The sequence below is a fragment of the Panulirus ornatus genome, chromosome 19 (assembly GCF_036320965.1).
Source record: "Panulirus ornatus isolate Po-2019 chromosome 19, ASM3632096v1, whole genome shotgun sequence".
Taxonomy (NCBI): domain Eukaryota; kingdom Metazoa; phylum Arthropoda; class Malacostraca; order Decapoda; family Palinuridae; genus Panulirus; species Panulirus ornatus.
In genome coordinates this window covers 14,403,539-14,424,405 of record NC_092242.1, presented here as the reverse complement: position 1 = coordinate 14,424,405, position 20,867 = coordinate 14,403,539, and the positions used below count along the sequence as shown (strand labels likewise).

The following is a 20,867-nucleotide window of genomic DNA, read 5'->3' as shown; positions in this document are numbered from 1 at the left end:
AACTGTTGTGTCACCTTTCCAGAGAAGCATCAGCAGCTGTTGCTTCATCTCCCTGGAAGAGTTCCAGGGGCAGGTGCGTGCAGCGTCTATGGGATTTTCAGTAGCTGTCGCTTCAGCACTGCCGTGCAAATCATCTCGCTTGCGATCCAGAGATACAGTCTGTGGTTATGTGTTTTATCGCTACATGTGTAAAACCTCATTGATTCCTGCACACACACACACACACACACACACACACACACACACACACACACAAACACACACACACACACACACACACACACACACACACACACACACACACATTACAATAGTTGCTAACGTCAGACGCGGCGGAATAATATAACTAATGGCCTTCCCACCTCACTCGATGCTTAGAGACATCAATTTTCCTCATCAGAGATACACCATGGCAACCCCAAGCTCTGTTCTAATTCTCTAGACTCTATGTGCATTATGATTATCCACCAACATAGCATGCCACAGTTGTGTGTCTCCTCCTCCCTCCACTACCCTCACCTTCATTTTCCATTATTCTAGCGGTCAAATCGTCATCATCCCACCTTCCTTAGTTCTGAGGTTCACTCCATCATTAACATTCGCCATCTTTGCCGCCATATCTCCACCATTTCTTTTCCCGTGTCTTGTTGTCACTTCACCCTGCAACTCCCTCCATCACCACTTCGGCAGCCACACCACCGCTAGCTCTTTCTCACCATCACTTTAGTAGCTGCACCAACACCTGCTTTCTCTCCAACACCTTAGCAGCCACACCTCTACCTGCTTTCTCCATCTCTTCGGCAGTCACACCACCACCAACACTCTTCTCTCTCCAACCTCTTCAGAACCCACGCCAACACTGACCCTCGCCACCACTTTGAATATAGAGACACTTCACAGGTAAAGTTGATGGACGTAAGTATATGAGCTATAAAGAGAAATTAAGAGAGCTGGAGATATACAGCCTAGAACGTCGAGGAGATATGTGCTAATATATGCCTGGCAACAAAGAGAAGGAAGCACGGGACAATATTTTAGATCTTAGAGCAACCCAAAAAGGAAGTTACAGATTCATTTGACAATGATACCAAGATCGTCCATATATATATATATATATATATATATATATATATATATATATATATATATATATATATATATATATATATATATATATATTATACGAACAAAGTGCATAGGAACACGCACCTTCATATAGATATTTATATATATATTTATATATATGAATGCATGAAAGAACTCAATCCAAGTTTAGTTACCCTTTACCAGGAACAGTTTTCTCATTGTTGTCTGTTGAGGAGACGTTTCATAGTAAACATGAAGCCTTTGTTAATATTCTAGTTAAAGCTTATTTTCAGGCAACTTCTTTTGATAAACACGTATAAGGATATTATCATCTTAGTTTCCAGATCTCAGAAAACAATTCGAAAAGAAAAATATTTCAGAGTTTTGTCTGCCGCTGCGCGTCATAGCCCGTGCAGCGTGTTGAGTGACGGGTGGAGAGTTGGTCGACTTGTGGTGTGTGCGACGACATTACACATTTTGCCGCTACGCTACAGTCCTCGAGCACTACATAGGTAAGGTGGTCGTTGCTACAGCGCGCTTGTAGATCCATATCGTATTATGTGTTGAGACATACGATGTCCACTGTGATAAGGAATGTATAAGTTGTTGGTGGGGATTGTAAACATAGTGATTCTGAGTGAAGGTTCGGTTTATCAAATGTCTCAGAATCTTGCATGGTTTTACGCTACTTTAGCACTTTATGTAACATTAGACTTATTTTATTACGGTGTATAGAATACAAGCATAATTCATATGTAAGACGGGTGTTGCAGCTCCTGGTGGTTGGTTAGTTAATTGTGCTTTAGGCCTATCGATTGCCGGTGTCATATAGGCTGTCATTGTCAAACTGTTATCACCAATCGAAAAATCTTGAGCGCCTTCAGATGTTCACATGGAGCCCTGTGAAGCCTCGAGATTCAATAGATTAGACTCGGTAGTTCGGTCTCGGAAACTTGATTGTCGAATCATGATTCGATCGGACAGAAAATTTTTGTCTCTCCCACACCCTTATGGTCAGGATAAATCCAAGACCATACACACTTTCACTGCGAGTATGGAGAGGCGTGTATCCCGATTTTGGAAGAGGGATGCAGGCAAATTAAGTACTCAAAGGAATGATGAAAATCGCAAAACATATTTTAGAGAACTTAGTACTTCATAAGTAATTTGGATATTGAATTCAATCACCAATTCAGTATTTCCAATAATCATAAAACATAGTACAAATGTTGTGGAGAAATTTCGAATAAAAATCGGTGACATTTGTTAACATAAAACAACTGATAGTAATAATAAAGAGAGTTTTGTTCCATGAAACAAATTAAAGATTCTATATATTAGCGTAAAATGTGTTACTCTGAACATTTGTTTACGTTTTTGGAAGGTGTTGAACTAGACGCTGTCTCTTTTCGTTGGCAACTAATGTAATTCGTTGAAATATTCACTGTTCTCGGACATCTTATTTTTCAAAGCGCTAAGGAGATTAGGACGATCAAAAGAATTTAGTTGCTGTTAGGTGAAGTTTCCTTTAGTCCATCGATGTTATTACGTATTTACGAACTGGATTTCCTCTTACATTGATCGAGTCTGTAACATTACGTTTTCAAGGGTCTTGAAAGATTGACTACTTACCTAGTAACCAGTTTATCTATTAGACATTATTTTAGCCAAAGGGAGGGGATCTGCTGGAGGAATCATCCTCATGGCACAGTATACTGTAACTGAAACTCTTAAAACATTCGCCTTTGAAACTATACTTTCTTATCGATCAAATCTCCACATACATATATCAGAATTACCATTACCCTGTAAGCCAGTGTAGTTTCCGATCTTGAGATCGTGAACCTGTGGGAGTGTAGTTTGGTAGTTTCATGGGTCTTAAGGTTAGTTTTTGCTGGGCACCATCATTCATCGCAGTGATTTCATAGAGGAATTTAAAGTTTGTTGCAACGTTTGTATAAGATGACTTCAAATATATTAGTATTGCCCCTCGTTTGTTTCTATATTTGCAGGTAATTGGAGATATTTTCTTATGCGAGTTACTCAAAAATAATGTACATCACACACACACACACACACACACACATGGACCTCTTGTGGTGCTGTGGTTAGCGTTACTTACCGTGGATCAGCACTGGCCTGCCCAAGGTCCAGGTTTTCATCCTCCCTTCGAGGCTGGTCGATCAATGGGTGCTTGGTTTAGGTTCGTGTGTGCGTGTATGTCTACACACATAAGTGTAAAGACATTTCAGAAGTAGGTGGAGCCACTGCCTACACAGGTCCTGTGAACATTTGGTGTAGCTTTCGTTGAGACGCGCCGTCGTTTAAACTTCTCCCGACACAAGGCAAGCATTAATTTTTTTTTTCGAACTCCCGTATGGTTTTCGTAGCGGTAGACTATTCCAGAGGTGGTGTACCCCGGGTTAGTGGTTAAATATGGTATGATTGGTTTAACGCAACATTTTCGCCGTACTACAGAACCTTCCCTAGTTTTTTTTTCTTCACAGTATTCTTCAGTTAATCGACTCATTCATAGAAGCAAAGGTGTTGCAATCACTTTAAAGATGTCTACATTTCATTGGTCGGGAAGTTCGATTATATGAATGTTTTTCTCGGATATAAGGACTCTGCAGGACTTGCCAGATATCGTGAACGTTTATACACCTTTTAACGCGTTAGGCTAGATGTTTATGTGCATATCGAAGATTTCAGCAACTTTTCATCTATTTGGCAAGTCAGTTAATCCACAAAGAAATTTGACGCACGGAAAGTAAATAATTACCGGTATATAACTGGCCGAAGGCCACTCAAATTCGTCATTACTTTAAGCGAGTTCGTCGTCTGTTGTCAGTTCGTTAACCAAGAACACTACAGTCTTCGCTGAAACTATCTGACAAATTTGAATCGCGAGTGAATAGTTTATCAGAGATGTAAGTGACCCCGACAACCTCCCAAGTTTGTAAGTGACCCCGACAACCTCCCGAGATTGTAAGTGACCCCAACAACCTCCCAAGGTGGTCTCGAGTAAAAATTTCTTAATAGCAACCATGTTAATCCTGATTTTGCTCAAATTTCAGATTATACGAGATAATTATGTTTAACATACAGTATAAGTTTTTCTTGGGATTTATTTGTTTTGTTTTTGCCTTCTATATCAAATTTACACAAAGAAAAGTCCTTTAGATTATTTGGCCAATTTGAAGCAAACTTAGTGGTCATTAGATAGTTTTTATTTTTCCAATATTGCCTCCTCACCCCCATCTTCTTAAGATGTTCGATCTTAAAAAAAAAAACTGAAATTCCTTGGAATAGACATAACTTCTGTGTGGTATGATTAAACTGGATCATCGATTAACTGTAGTGACGTAATCATGAATTTTAGAATATGGCTCTTTCTCTGTAAAACCATTCATTATTTCGGCGAAATGCGAATGACGATATTTTGGCAAAAAATCGTGTAAGGTCTTGTCTAAAACTACCACACCAATTTAATCCAGATTTGGTAAGGATGGTCTCTTCGTGGTCCCTTTTCAGAATTGTGTTCGGTATCTCAAACCACCATTAAGAGATGGCTATAGTTAATGGAAAAATGCTTTAAGCAGCCATAATTTTGTGAGAAATATTGCAAATTTAAAGTGTAGGCACCATATGATACGATATACTTTCTGTGAAAATTTTGGTGGTTTATTATGCATATTAGGGGTACTTTGTATTTTTTTTTTTATTTATTCGCTAGTTTGGGGTAAACTAGGCAGGGATTGTCATAGAATGGTCCCCATTTCAAATTCTCATCTAGCATCCCAAACCGCCATCCTAGATAACTGCTGCTTCTACAAACAGAAGTTTTTTTCAGATAGCCAGCCATAACGTCCTTAAGGCAGAATAGATAGTATACATAGTGGGAATTTTCTTTCATAGGGCGCTTTTTTTTTTTCACAACACGAAATCCAGAATTGTACTTTAAGAGTATATTTTTTCCTCACATTTTATCTCATAGAGACATTATTCTTTATAGAGTTACTGTGCTGCCTACACGAGCACCTTTCCTATGGAATTACTTCAGCCAAGTAGGATTCATACTACTGTGAAATCTTTACCTCCTTAAAGACTCCAACACTGAGAAGATATTTGCTCTCAAACACCGCTTCTCTGCTCCCACAAGGACCTTACTTTCAGAGCCACATAGCCTTATTTCCATATGACTTTAGTTCCACAATTACTCTGTCGTCAGTACTACTTACTCCGCAAAGACTCTACTTTCAAGACGACGTCCTAAGACATTACTTTCTGAATTGCACCCCTGTGGAAAGACTCTGCCCTCTCGAGGACTCTCCTCTCAAGAGACTCTGCTTCTTTGAAAACGACATCCTTAGGACTTAGTGCCTGAGTTACACCACTCTGGAAAGACTCTGCCTTCTCAGGGACTCTCCTCACCAAGGGACTCTGCCTGCCTTCTCATCACGGACTCTCCTCTCAAAGGGACTGTGCCCCCCTTCTCAGGGACTCTACTCTCACGGGACTCTTCCTGCCTCCTCAGGGACTCTTACTCAAGGGATTCTGCCTGCCTTCTCAGGGACTCTACTCTTAAGGGAATCTGCCTCCCTAGGGGAACTCTCCTCCATCCTTTTGAACATTTCTTCCCAAAGACTCTACTAACTAAGCTTGCTGCACGTTTAGAGATGTTCCCGCTCGAGCGACTCTACCTGGACATCAACGCCGGCATCAACAGCGCCTTCGCTTACCCTCATTATCCATCGCCTTCCCGTTCCTCATTATTTCTTAACCTCCTCATTATCTGTCATTCACCTTCCCTCATTATCCTTCACCTTCCTTCATTATACTTCTTCTATTTCCCCCACATTATCGTATACGTACCCTCATTATCCTTCACTTCACATTACTGTCCCCCCCCCTCACATTTGCCTCATTGTCATTACGTTCATGTATCGAAAGTCACGCATACTCAGTGATGGGAACATAACGAAGTGTGTGTGTGCGTGTGTCTGCACCAACGTCATCTTCCTCACATTTTTCGGGTTAAGTGAGGTTTTATAACTTCATCCTCATCAAGGTTTAGCTTGATTAATTACTCATAAATATATTATGGCTTAAAAAGTGGGCAAGTGAAGGTAAATATGTCAGCTTTGGTTGGACTCTGGGTATAAGCATGGAAGCGGGTATAACCAGAAGGATTATTTTATGTAGAATTTTGGTTGTAGTGGAAAATATTAAGGGAAGATTTTGGTTCTTCTTTTCCTTTTTTCCATCAGTTAGGAAAAGATTTTCTGTCAGCTCCGCGAGCACAGTGGTAACGACCCGTGGGTACGACGCGAAGGTACGACTCTCGAGTTCGACGTGACTGGCCTTAAGGACGACGGTACGAGCCTTGCGCACGACCTTGTGACCTTGAGCACCAAGGGGCGGCCCTTGGATGTGATGGCTTATCCTTTGACGTGATATTTAAAAGAGTCAGGTCGGAGACGATGCTTTCATAACCTAAGGGTCCTTCTGTCGTGCTCCAGGGTCGTACTTACGTGCTCACTGGTCTTTCCGTCGTGCTGAAAGGTCGTACCATCGTGCTCAAGGGTCGTGCTGCCGTGCTCAAGGATCGCACCCTCGTGCTCAAGATCGCACCATCGTGAGCAAGAGTCGTAACGTCGTGCTCAAGGGTTGCACCGTCGTGCTCAAGGGTCGTGCTGCCGTGCTCAAGGATCGAACCCTCGAGCTCAAGGATCGTACCCATGTGCTTAAGGGTCGCACCGTCGTGCTCAAGGGTCGTATCGTCGTGCTCAAGGGTCGCACCGTCGTGCTTAAGGGTCGTTCCGTCGTGCTTAAGGGTTGTTCCGCCTGTCGTGCTCAAGGGTCGTACCGTCGTGCTCAAGGGTCGTACCGCTGTGCTCAGGAGCGTTAACTCCTCGAAGCAAAGGGGAAAAAAGTCTTAACTTCTTTATTAAGTACTCAAGGTGGAAATTCAATTTCCTCGTCTAGCCAAGTGTTTACTGTTCGCACGTCCAACTCGAGTATTATGGAAAAGTGAAAGAGTTAATAATGTTTCAAGGTATTTCGTGGCGTTTATATAACGAATAGGATGGCGCGCTTGCGCAGTGGTTGAACTTGCTCAGAGAGCCTACATAACGCGTTGCGCGCTAACCACTTCACTTGTTAAAAAGTTTTTTCGCCTGTCGCTTTTGTGTCTGGGGGTTAGGAGAGGTGAAACACTTGAAGACGCGTCACACTTAAGTTGAATCTTTCATTTTGGAGAGTTTTGACTTTGATTTTTGGCTTTTTCGAATTATGTTACAAATTTATATGACTGAATTAATTTCGTGGATTGCTGAGAACCGTGATAATAAAACTTAACAGATAACCCAGTCGTTGGCCAGTCAGGCCCCCTGTTGTCTGTTTTTCTCATGTAAACTCGTGTAAACTAAAGATACTTCTGGTAGAAATATTTTTGATATATGGAGCGGATGAGCGAAGAAAGACTTAAAAGGATTCTTTTGCCTGTAGTAGGGGAAGGAATGTGGAGGAGAGGGAAGGGGGCTTTGGGATATCGGGGCTTGAATATACAGGAGGATGAGAGGTGTGCATTGAAAGAGTAAATTGGGTCAATGTGGTATACGAAGGTAGACGTGCTGTCAGTGGGCTGAACCAGGGCATATGAAGAGGTAAAGTCAGCCAAGTCGTTATCTGTGTGGCTTGGTTGAGGAATACCGTTGTATGTAAACGTTCCTGCAGCCCAAGACTGCGCTACTTGCAGTAGCGGTGATATGTAGACTCCTTTAGAGTTAGAAGCTCTTTGACAAAACAGCTGTACTCCATTGTGATACAGCTTCGCGGGGTAACCCGGTAATATATATATATATATATATATATATATATATATATATATATATATATATATATATATATATATATATACAACTATACCTAGGGGATTTCAACGTTTACCAAAGGGAATAATTGAATTCTTCCTATATGGATGGTTGGAGGATTGAAGCCCTCACGTCCTCCATTCTCAGTTGATCCAGAGCAAATTGTCATCCTCCCCACCCATGTCCCTGACCGCTGTGACCACTCTAATATTCTGGATCTGTTTTTCACCTCTAATCCCTCACGCTGTAGCTACACAATCTTGTCCCCAGTTAGTTCATCTTACCACACCAATAAATGCATCTATTCTGACGGCACTTCTCCCTCCAACAGCCCCTTCTAAACGTAAATATTGGCACCTCAACAAAGCTGAGTGGAATAACCTGCGAAAATTCTTTTCTGGCTTGGGTAATTTACTGTAAATTATTATTGTATGGTGATGCTTGTGTTTCCGCCAAACGTATAACGAAGGGTTTTGTTGCGGAAATTGAAGCATTTATTCCCTTTTCCCCCAAGACGACCTCTTCTTGCAATCCTTGGTTCAACATTTCCTGTTCTGAGGCCATTCAGGCGTGGGATCAGATATATCGGGCTTGGAAAAGCTCTCCTTCCTTTCAGTCCCATTCAGCGTTTATCACTGCCCGTAACCTTGAGGCAAAGCGTTCCTCTATTCAAAGAAAGTGCGGTAACCTCTCCTCGCCATCCACTGATGGGCCTTTCCTGTCTTTAGCGAAGGCCATCGCTAATAACCTCTGCCGCTCCACCTTTCATTCATTTTTTCGCTGTAACGGTACTGTAGCTGTCTCTCCTGTAGAAAAAGCAACTCTTTGGTTCTTGTTTCTCCTCTGACTCTACCGTGGATAACTAACATTCCCTCATTCCCTGATGCTTCTCTTACTAATCCTATACCCGGCTTTGTAATCTCTTTCTGGACTTACGGTCCTGATGGCATCCATCCCCATGTACTGGAAGAGTGTGCCTCTGAACATGCAACAGTGTTTATTCGTCTGTTTCGCGTCTGTTTAAAAACCATAACTTTTCCTTCTTCCTGGAAGCATTTGTTGGTACATCCTGTCCGTATGAAGGGTGACCGTTCTGACCCCTCCAACTACCTTTCTGTTGCTTTGACATCTACCATTCCAGAGTCTTTGGATCCCTCCTGATCTCCCATATCCTCAGACGACTTCAATCTCACAGTCTCCTCACTGATCACGAGTATGGCTTCCGTAAGGCGAGGTCCACTGGTGATATTATTTCCCATCTTACTAATTCTGGTCATCATCCCTGTAAGATTCTGGGGAATCCTGTGTAGTTGCCCTTTATATATCCAAAGCTCTTGACAGGATGCGGCATCGGGGTCTTACCGCTAAGCTCCTCTCTTTTGGCTTCCCTTCCTCACTTTGCTCCTTCATGCTCCTCTCTGGCCGATCAGTCTCCGTGGTGTTTGTTGATGCATCAGCCTCCCCTCCTTTCCCCATCAACATCAGTGTCCCTCAAGGTTCTGTCCTGTCTCCCACACTTTTGTTTGTCCTTTTCATCAGCGACTTCCTTTCCTCTACAGAAAAACAAATGCACTCATACGCTGACGACTCAAAACTGCTTTCCTCCAAAACATTCATATCTGCTCCTTCCCTCACTCAATCTGCGTCTCGTCTCGACCCAACTTCCTTCGGTACACTCTGACGTGGACAGGATATCTCAGTGGGGTGGACGTAATCTGGTTAAGCTTAATGCCTTCAGGACTCAATGATTGTTTGTCTCTATTGAAAATTCATCACAACTTTCCTCTATCCTTCGACAGTTCTGCAATCCCACCTCTTGATTCAGTGAACATACTGGGTATTACTGTAATATCCACTCTCTTCGAAACTCCACATCACGGAAATGTCTAAATTTGCCCCTAAGAAACTGGGAGTCTTGTTTAGGTGTCGAAATTTCTTTTCTTCTGAACAGGTTGCTCCGTTTATACAAGGGATTGATTCATCCTTGTATGGAGTGCTGCTTTCGCCTCTGGAGTGGTTTTAGTTCGGCAACCTTACTCGACAAGAGTTGAATCGAAAACGGTACGACTTATAAAGTTTCCCCGGCGACTTCAAAGTTTGACCCACATGCTGTACGCCGCAATGTTGGTTCACTTTCCCTCTTCTGTAGGTATTACTTTGGTCATTGCTCCCAAGAGCTGGCTACTTGTGTGTCCCCCATCACTAGCTAGACCACGCAAAACTCTGCAACCTCTGTTGCATCACATGATTACTGTGTAGCCGTTGGCAGCTCAATGATGTGCCGTTTTGAAAACTGTTTTTTCCCCTAGACCTCGAAGCTTTGGAACATTTTACCCTCTCTCATGGCTCTCCCAATGATATCGACACGCGCTTTTTAAAAGACAGGCTTTTCACTTTGCATAATTCGTAAATACTTTTCTTTGCCTTCTCTTTTTCCCTTTTCATTAACCTTTCAGTGTTTCAGTTAAGGCCCGGCCTTGTTGTGGACTTTTTTCGTGACTAGAGCCTTCAATATATATATATATATATATATATATATATATATATATATATATATATATATATATATATATATATATATATGTGTGTGTGTGTGTGTATGTGTGTGTGTATGTGTGTGTGTGTGTATGTGTGTGTGTGTGTGGTGATTTTTATATATATTCATTTATCGTATTCTTTATCAAGACGGTAAACCTTAGAAGCTTCGATATACAAAATGAAAAGACAGAATATTGTCAATAAAAGAAGGCGGCTGTTGAGCGGCGGGAAGCGCGCGCTAAGTTGGCGGGAAGCGGAAGGTAAACATTCCGCGCCTCACCTAATTCCCGCGCAAAGTTTACCTTGCGGTTTACGAACGTCTGGACTCTTTCCCATTGGCCAAACGGTAGGATATTAATTCTTAGATAATAGATTTTCCTTGATCGTCACTTTTTATAATGAAGAGAGACTTTACAACGACGTGCTTTATAATGAAGACTGACTTTAAGATGAGGGAATTTTTCGACCGGTTGAATCGTTGTCAAGAACGGTGAACTGAAAGGTTTTTAACGATTTAGATGCAGTGTTATCCAGTGAAGATCTCGGCTGGGATTATAATGACGGTTTGTGGGATGCAAGCACATTTGGCTGAAAGTACACAGTTGAGGTATTACAGATATTACAGAACTGGGAGGCCATGATAGTTGGATTAGCATATGGCTGAGATACCTTTAGATGGCCAGGTTGACAGATACGCAAGGATGTTTACAGGGTCAATGGTATGTTTTATACATCATGAGCTGGATTAAACATTAAGTGATGAATAGTTACGGTAATACATTAATTGACATACCACATGGCCAAAAAGGAAACTCAACTGTTCACTTGCATAATTGTGCTTTTGTTCAAGGTTTGTTTATGGTAGGTATGGGACTGAATTTTGTCTGTACGAACTCTGGTTGGATCTTGTCGATTGTGGTAACGAACGGCCGTCTGTGGTGGAGGGGCGTGGGTGGGAAGGAGCTGCAGGTGGGCATGATGGTGTAGTACAGGACAAGCAGGTTGAGCTCTTTGAGGTCTGATCTCTTCAGTACGTCTGTGGTGCGATCGTTGAGCACAGTAGTACGGCCCTTGGGTCTTCGTCCTTTAAGCACACTGGTTCGGTCCTTGAGCCTTCGACCTGACCCTTCAGACATAGATTGAAGGCCATTACAACTGGGTAGATAGGTTAGGTATCCTTTGGTCTGATGATTGAGGATCAGTTTTTGGCTTACTGTAAGATCCTACCCCCTGGAAGATATGCTCTCGTCCCTGTGACATCGAGTACAGAACCGTGATGATACCGAAGGTTGTGTGTGGCTGTGATGGTACTATGCCGAAGGAGCAGACGGTGAGGATTATTATGTAGGAGAACGTTGGGGAAAAAAGCATTATGGAAGGCCCATTGTTCTATGTCGAGGTTGTAGGTCAGTATATGTTAATACTATCTGCCGTATTGTTAATGATAGTTGTAGTTACGGTAGAACAGTAAGAAGGGTTTGTCTCCACCCCTTCACCCCCTAACGGCAAGAACAGCCGGCAGAAATAAAACAAATGGAAGACCTACATGTGTGGAATTTTACAGTAAAGGAAAAGGAATGATGATTGGCTAGTATCCATACCGTGTTATTGCCTGACCTATTTCCTGATAATGAACCCGTTCAGGGCCGTTTTCCTAAACTGGAAATGAAAGAAAATGTGTTGATATATAGATAGTGACAACTGTCATTTCATTTAGTAAATAACCGAACTGATGAAATATTTGTTCAGCCTGTTTCAAACGGGTTAATAATCTTTGCATTAAAACTGTTTGATGGTAGGTAATTTGTTCCAGTGTTCAACAGTTCTGTTTGAAAATTAGCTTTTACTTTGGTATTGCATCTTTAAGCTTGGTTTCATTCCATTTCTTCGGGTAACTTTATTGTCTCTTGCATTTCAAAAGGTCTTCATGAATCACTCAAATTTGCATTTTTTTTAAATTAACTTGTATCGTCTCCATACAGACAACGCTTCATAAAGTGAAAAGAGATTTGATCTTAGCCTCTCTTCGTACAATAGATTTCTTCGGGCTGACATGGGTTGTGTCGTTTTCTTACAATAGGTTTCTTTGAGCTGCCATTAGTTTTGTTGCCCTTGTTTGGTCTCGTTCAAGATTTTTTTTCTTTTTTTCTTGTTCAGAGATTAGAGATGAACCGCATATTCAAGATGTGCTCATCCGGGTAGAATTGAGTTAGGATTGTCTCTTAGTGTTTTGTGTTCGATGTTCCTGTCTACGAAACCTAACACTTGGTTTACTTTCTTGCTCGTCCTGTACAGTGCACGTTAAGGTATCTCAGATGGTTCCTGATTACTACTTTAAAATCCCTGTCTTCATCCATTTTGGACAGCAAGTTCGCGAGCATATTGTAGTGAAATGTTCCTTCCTCAAAGTGCAGATGTTTCACATTTGTTTATGTTCAATTTCATTTCAAAGTTTTCATACCACTCTACTGGTTTTTCTTGTTTTTTTTTTTCAGTCTTATCTATGGTTCAGCGTAGTATTTTTGTGTCAACCACATTTTTTGAGACTTTAGATCTGGGGTCCATTTCTAGGACGTTTATTTAGATTATAGAATAGAATGGGGTCCAGAAGCGACCCCTGTGGTACATACTGCCAATTGAAGGCTTGACCGTTCAAAACTATACGTTCCTTTATGTCTGTGAGTCAGTCAGGAGTGTTTTTGTCTCATATGCCTTTTTTTGTACGTTGGAGTCTCCAGTCACAGACAAAAAAAAAAGCCCATATCAAGGCCGGGCCGTAACTGAAATATATGTGGGTTAATGAAAGGGAAAAAAGAGGGGACAAGAAAAACGACTTTGGAACTGTGGAGGAAGTGAAAAACCTGTGTTTTAAGAAGTGCCGCTTTATCGAAAGCCTTTTAAAAATCTGAGTATATGTTAGATTACAGGATACGTGGAAATCCCAGGTGCTATAATATTGAAGAATGCTAACGACGACATCAGGCTTATTTTTCCAGAGTTCATGTTTGAGTGTCCGTTTATCATGTTTGGAAATTTCTACAAGTTTGACTATATATTTTTCCTTCGCTTCACGTACAGACGATGTGACGTCATATGGACAATACGAGAAGGTGCTTTTTCGTATCTTCTTTATGATATATATATATATATATATATATATATATATATATATATATATATATATATATATATATATATTTTTTTTTAACTAATCGCCATTTCCCGCGTTAGCGAGGTAGCGCTAAGAACAGAGGACTGGGCCTTTTTTGGAATATCCTCACCTGGCCCCCTCTGTTCCTTCTTTTGGAAAATTTAAAAAAAAAGAAAAAAAAAACGAGAGGGGAGGATTTCCAGCCCCCCGCTCCCTCCCCTTTTAGTCGCCTTCTACGACACGCAGGGAATACGTGGGAAGTATTCTTAATTCCCTATCCCCAGGGATAATATATAATATATATCTATATATATATATATATATATATATATATATATATATATATATATATATATACATTTTTTATTTTTATTATACTTTGTCGCTGTCTCCCGCGTTTGCGAGGTAGCGCAAGGAAACAGACGAAAGAAATGGCCCAACCCCCCCCATACACATGTATATACATACGTCCACACACGCAAATATACATACCTACACAGCTTTCCATGGTTTACCCCAGACGCTTCACATGCCCTGCTTCAATCCACGGACAGCACGTCAACCCCGGTATACCACATCGCTCCAATTCACTCTATTCCTTGCCCTCCTTTCACCCTCCTGCATGTTCAGGCCCCGATCACACAAAATCTTTTTCACTCCATCTTTCCACCTCCAATTTCGTCTCCCTCTTCTCCTTGTTCCCTCCACCTCCGACACATATTTCCTCTTGGTCAATCTTTCCTCACTCATCCTCTCCATGTGCCCAAACCACTTCAAAACACCCTCTTCTGCTCTCTCAACCACGCTCTTTTTATTTCCACACATCTCTCTTACCCTGACGTTACTCACTCGATCAAACCACCTCACACCACACATTGTCCTCAAACATCTCATTTCCAGCACATCTATCCTCCTGCGCACAACTCTATCCATAGCCCACGCCTCGCAACCATACAACATTGTTGGAACCACTATTCCTTCAAACATACCCATTTTTGCTTTCCGAGATAATGTTCTCGACTTCCACACATTCTTCAAGGCGATCAAATTTAAAGAGGGAAGTCAGCACCACAAGTAAAGCATCCTCCTCGAAGGCTCAGAGTGGGGTGCCTAAATGTGTGTGGATGTAACCAAGATGTGAAGACCCTTACTCGAAAAACAATCACTCTTGAAGTAGAACCTTCAGACACAATTGAAAATGTGAAGGAAAATAGTGAAATTGGAGAAAAATGTAGCTTAGACATTGAAGCTTATTGATACAGTGGTTAGATTGATGAGAACTGCTATTGACGTTTGTGTAAATAAATTATACATTTCCTTTTTTCCATAGCCAGAGGTTGAACCATTATGTGACATTCTTTTTTTTCATTCATTTCAAGCTAGAAGTTTCAGTTTTCTAAATTGTTTCTTACATTTCTCATATGTATATATATGTATGTGTGTGTGTGTGTATATGTGCGTATGTATGTGTATGTGTGTGTATGTGTATACGTATATATATATGTATATGTGTATATATATATATATTGTGTGATATATATATATATATATATATATATATATATATATATATATATATATATATATATTGGGGTGATATTTCGAATTTCGTTTCTTTGGTACTTCGCTAAGCGGTTCGTCAGATATTGTGATTATGGGGAAATAGGGTACAGTAGGGTTGAGGGTCAAGTCAATTGGGAGGTGAGTTTGAATGGAGAAAAACTGGAGGAAGTAAAGTGTTTTAGATATCTGGGAGTGGATCTGGCAGCGGATGGAACCATGGAAGCGGAAGTGGATCATAGGATGGGGGAGGGGGCGAAAATTCTGGGAGCCTTGAAGAATGTGTGGAAGTCGAGAACATTATCTCGGAAAGCAAAAATGGGTATGTTTGAAGGAATAGTGGTTCCAACAATGTTGTATGGTTGCGAGGCGTGGGCTATGGATAGAGTTGTGCGCAGGAGGATGGATGTGCTGGAAATGAGATGTTTGAGGACAATGTGTGGTGTGAGGTGGTTTGATCGAGTAAGTAACGTAAGGGTAAGAGAGATGTGTGGAAATAAAAAGAGCGTGGTTGAGAGAGCAGAAGAGGGTGTTTTGAAATGGTTTGGGCACATGGAGAGAATGAGTGAGGAAAGATTGACCAAGAGGATATATGTGTCGGAGGTGGAGGGAACGAGGAGAAGAGGGAGACGAAATTGGAGGTGGAAAGATGGAGTGAAAAAGATTTTGTGTGATCGGGGCCTGAACATGCAGGAGGGTGAAAGGAAGGCAAGGAATAGAGTGAATTGGAGCGATGTGGTATACCGGGGTTGACGTGCTGTCAGTGGATTGAAGCAGGGCATGTGAAGCGTCTGGGGTAAACCATGGAAAGCTGTGTAGGTATGTATATTTGCGTGTGTGGACGTATGTATATACATGTGTAGGGGGGTGGGTTGGGCCATTTCTTTCGTCTGTTTCCTTGCGCTACCTCGCAAACGCGGGAGACAGCGACAAAGCAAAAAAAAAAAAAAAAAAAATCAACTTACCCTGTGACCTCCTTTCGAGCGTCTGTGGCCAAGTTATGAGGGCCAGTTGATTTATTTGGGGATGATTTGCTCTTGGCGTTCTGGTAGTTGGTGATCTGGTTATGGTTTTGGTGGTTGAGGTGTATATATATGTCTTCGACTGTAGATAAAGAATTGAATGGTAGATGTGGTGGTGTTGCTGGTGGTTGGAGGGCAGTTAGATGTGGCTGTGGTAGTTGGTGGAGGGCATTAAGGAGTGGGTGAGCTAGAGGTGTGGTGAGGATGGTAGGAAGGGGTGGATTTGGTGGTTGTGTGGTGGGTGAAAGGCAGTTATTGGTGGTTGTGGTGGATGGAGGGCAGTAAGGGGTGGCTGTGGTGGGTGGAGGGCAGTTAGTGGAGGATGGAAGACGGTAAGGGTGGCTGTGGTGAGTGGAGGGCAGTTAGGGGTGGGTGGAGGGCAATACCGGATAGCTATGGTGGATGAAGGGCAGTTCGGGGTGGATGGAAGACAGTAAGGGGTGGCTGTGGTGGGTGGAGAGCAGTCAGGGGTGGGTGGAGGGCAGTAAGGGATGGGTGTGACAGTAGTAGTTAGCTCGAGTGATGGCTGTGACGGGTGGCTCTGATAGTAATTGAATTGTGGTGGTGGCGAGGGATGGGAGTGTGTACGAATGGTGTGGTGGTCAGGAGGGAAGATTCTCAGGGGTACTGTGGTGGGTGATGTCACAGAAGATGTGTCTGTGGTGGTAGTGTGGTGGATGATTGATGTGAGGGGGCGATTGTCGTGTGAGTGTATTGGGGTGAAGATAATAGAAGGAGACTGATATGGAGATAATGTCTGGTTGCGGTCGTCAGGCATAGTTAGTGGTGGTGGTGGTGGTGTGTGCTGGCGGTGGTATACGGGTGGTGGTGACCGTGGTAGTGGTATGCAATTGTGTGAAATACTTTTAAGAGGCGGTGAGGAGTTGGGCGTTGGTGGTGTAATTGTGTGCTGTGGTGGCAGTGAAGTGTGGTTACTTAGGTATGGTGTCTGTTTGTGGTGGCAAGTGTGGTGGACATTCACTAGTGCGTATGGGATTGTGGTATGGTTGTTTTACACACACACACACACACACACACACACACACACACAATCACACACACACATTTGCCTGCTCACCATCGACTTCTGCAACACCACATGACCGAGGCTTGGCCAGGTAAAGAGGTAGTTCAGTCCAGCGCACATACCAGAGTGTTGGCCAGCCTGATTGACGGTTCACACCCAAAGAAACTTCTCGGACTTTCGATGTAATCGTTTATGTAAGATGGTAATTCAGTAAGGACACCTAGAAAATTAAGGAGAATCATTAAATTGCTGACATAATGACGAGTAGAAATACTGATAAAGGTGTGTAAGAAGATGGTCCCTGTTGCGATGTGTGTCTGTGTTCAGCAGCCGTCAGTCCCATACCAAAACGTGAAGATGGAGAACTAATGATGAGAAGCTGGTCGAGAATGGTGGGTTCAGGACGGGGCAAAAGATTGAGACCCAGAACCCCTGGCGTATGAAAGGGGGACCAGACGGTGATACAGGCCTCAGGACCCGGTAGTTTTAAGATGGTCCTGAGGATAAGAAAATCCCATTTTTTACTAAAAAAAACTATCCCAGCCTTTGATTGTTTAAGAGACCCTGAATGTATACGCTCGTCTCTAAATGGGAGGCGGAGGTAAGAATATTTTGGCCCGAGAGCCCTAAAACCCCATCATGGACCATTGCCCAGTGCGGTCAGTGGACTAGAATCCAGAGTCTCGGTTTGAAACCATAAATTTCATCGGTGTTGAATTTTTCAGCATTTTGGCCAGAGTCCATAGTCGCTCCCACAGAGACACTGGCGGTATATGGTAATGGGACGTGATAATGAGGGAGGTGGACTGCATGACTGCAGATCTGACTATGGTCGAAGGCCTGAGGGAGTCTTGCACAACCGCTATGTGGTTGACCGTAACTGAGAGGGATTTTTGCTTGGCAATCAGGAGGCTTGGTGAGAAAGGAGGGCATCAGGAGTATGTTTTTATTACGTTTTGTAAAGAAGGCTTTATGCGGGTGTTATGAGGTTTTATAAGGGGACAAGAAGGCTTTATAAGGGTGTTATGAGGTTTTGTAAGTGGACAAGAAGGCTTTATAAGGTAGTTATGAGGTTTTATAAGGGGATAAGGCTTTATACGGGTGTTATGAGGTTTTGTAAGGGGATAAGAAGACTTTATACGGGTGTTATGAGGTTTTATAAGGGGACAAGAAGGCTTTATAAGGGTGTTATGAGGTTTTGTCTGGGTATTAAGTGGCTTGTTTATGGGTCTTATGTAGTTTTCTAAAGGTATTTTGGTTTGTATAAGGGTTATGAAGTTTTGATTGGCTGAGGTTTTCATGGCATTTAACGGTTTAATGGTCATTAGGAGGTAATCCATGGTTCGCATGGGGTTGTGCGTGGACTTCAATTGGTCCTGTACGATCTGTGGATCTGACGAGGTTTAATAGGATCAGAGAGCATTAGGAGGTGCTTGTTAGGGCGTCAGAATATCATACATAGCCTTTAGGAAGTTCCGTATGGGCGTCACAAGGTTTTGCATTTCATTTATGAGGTTTTTCATACATGACAGAGAATTTATTATTTTTTTTCTTTGAATGATCGCCTTACAGGTTTTTATGATTACCTGATGGTGTGGTATATGTGTCGGGAACTTTACGTGTTTATATGTGGCTGTAGGATGTGTGTGTGTGTGTGTGTGTGTGTGTGTGGCTATCTTTTCTGAACATAGTTGAAAAATGTATAGAGAAGATAATTCAGTTAAATGAGTGAATAGTGAAGGGAGCTTACACTGTCCTGTAGCGGCTACTGTGAGAGGTTGATGTGGCTCAGCCGACCGCCACCTTAACTCGTTGACTGCACGACTTAGCAGTAGGGAGAGGTCTGGGTTGCGGTGTGGGAGCGGGGCAGTGAGGTATGGCCCATCGTGTTGATCAGAAGGGAAGGCCGCAAATGTAGTGGAGAGGCGCCGCGTGTCCGTCGTTGTTTAACATGGCTGCCAGAAGGGATGTGGTATAGCTAGCCATCAGGAAGTTTAGCGCATGGTTTGCCAGCATGTTTTGCATGACTCGAGCGTTTTTACAAGGCTGTCAGACTTATCATTTTTTTTTCATGGCTCACAAGAAGTTGTGCACGATTCATACATGGCTGAAAGGAGGTTCGACCATTGGTACCATGAGGTTCGTCATGGCTTCAGTGGGTCAGAAAGGTTTTCTGGAAGTGGCTGGTAAGAGACGCTGCATGGCTAACAGTTTTGTGTTGGATCTTAGGAAGTTTTGCATGATCCCTCTGAAGGTATTGCATGTTTAACACTGCATAGCGTTAGGGAGAGTGAGCTTGGCACGAGTCTTGCGCATAGTTACGGGTCCTTGAGAACACAAGAGTTGCGGACGTGGAACACGCAAACCACGACCTTCCCTGTGTCACTGTTTGAAGTTAAAGAGATCACTTTTTGCAATAGTTGTTCTTAGATGGAGGAGGAGCAGTTGAAACATGACAGCCATGAGGTACGCGTTAGGGTGTGGCATTTGATTGTAGCCACCATCTCCCACCCATGGTAGGTAATGCACTATCCCTGTGTGTTGTACGCCGACAGGTAAGGGCAGGGCACCATCTGCCTCTCTCTCTATCCTCCTTCCCTCACCCTAAACCTCTGGTACATGATGCTTGCCTCCTTGTCCCTCTGCCTCAACCTCTCCTCCAAGACGAGGGATTTTGCCGTAGTGTATTTGAGAACTCGTAGGATGTACAAGCGGTAATTGATACTGATTTCACGAGAGGATTGATACTATAGAAGGTATATATATATATATATATATATATATATATATATATATATATATATATATATATATATATATAGGTACGAAGAGATCAGCTACGTTTCTGTTTACTGGAAATTTGAGTCATGCAATCAGGTCTCTGACAGTTTCTCTGGATCGTAATGGCTCATTTATTTCCCCCCCTTTTTTTCTCCCCCACTTCCTCTGTTTTCATTTGTGGCAGCGGAGGATAATTCACGATAAAAAGTTACAATTGAGTTACGGGGCCCCCAACTAGCGGAACGCTTCGCCCACTACAAAGTTTTAATTGCTGGCTGATAAAAGTGTTTCATTGGAAGAGGGGAGGGGGGGGGGGGGGGGGAGGCATAAACCCTACGCTTATTACATCATCGTGATAAACCTTTCCTTTGGTTTTGTGGTTCTGGCGCGGCACCACCATGTCGTCGGCGTCATCCTCCTCCTCCTCATTATCAAACCGCACTTCGTCTACCCTGACTCAGTCTCCTCCCTCCTCCTCCTCCTCTCGTACCTGTGGCTGAAGGTGGGCGGGAAATAGCATGTCCTTTTGCACCAGGGATGTGAGGTGTATCCCTTTTGCACCAGGGGTGTGAGGTGTAGCCCTTTTGCACCAGGGAGGTGAGGTGTTGCCCTTTTGCACCAGGGGGTGTGAGGTGTAGCCCTTTTGCACCAGGGAGGGTGAGGTGTAGCCCTTTTGCACCAGGGGGGGTGAGGTGTAGCCCTTTTGCACCAGGGGGGGTGAGGTGTAGCCCTTTTGCACCAGGGGGGGTGAGGTGTAGCGTCCTGTATAAGCTTGCCTCTCATAGCAGTAGCTGTGATTGAGCGTTGCTTAGCTTTCCTCTCTCTCT

The 20,867-nt window shown here is 42.8% G+C and overlaps 1 long non-coding RNA gene across 2 annotated transcripts in view; it reads left to right on the top strand.

The window, feature by feature from the left end:
- Positions 1-1,481: 1,481 nt before the first annotated feature.
- Positions 1,482-20,867, top strand: part of LOC139755403 (uncharacterized) — a 152,967-nt gene continuing 133,581 nt past the window's right edge. For both annotated transcript variants that reach the window (XR_011714093.1, XR_011714094.1), the window contains exon 1: positions 1,482-1,598. This is a non-coding gene — a long non-coding RNA (uncharacterized lncRNA). The remainder of the gene's footprint in view (positions 1,599-20,867) is intronic.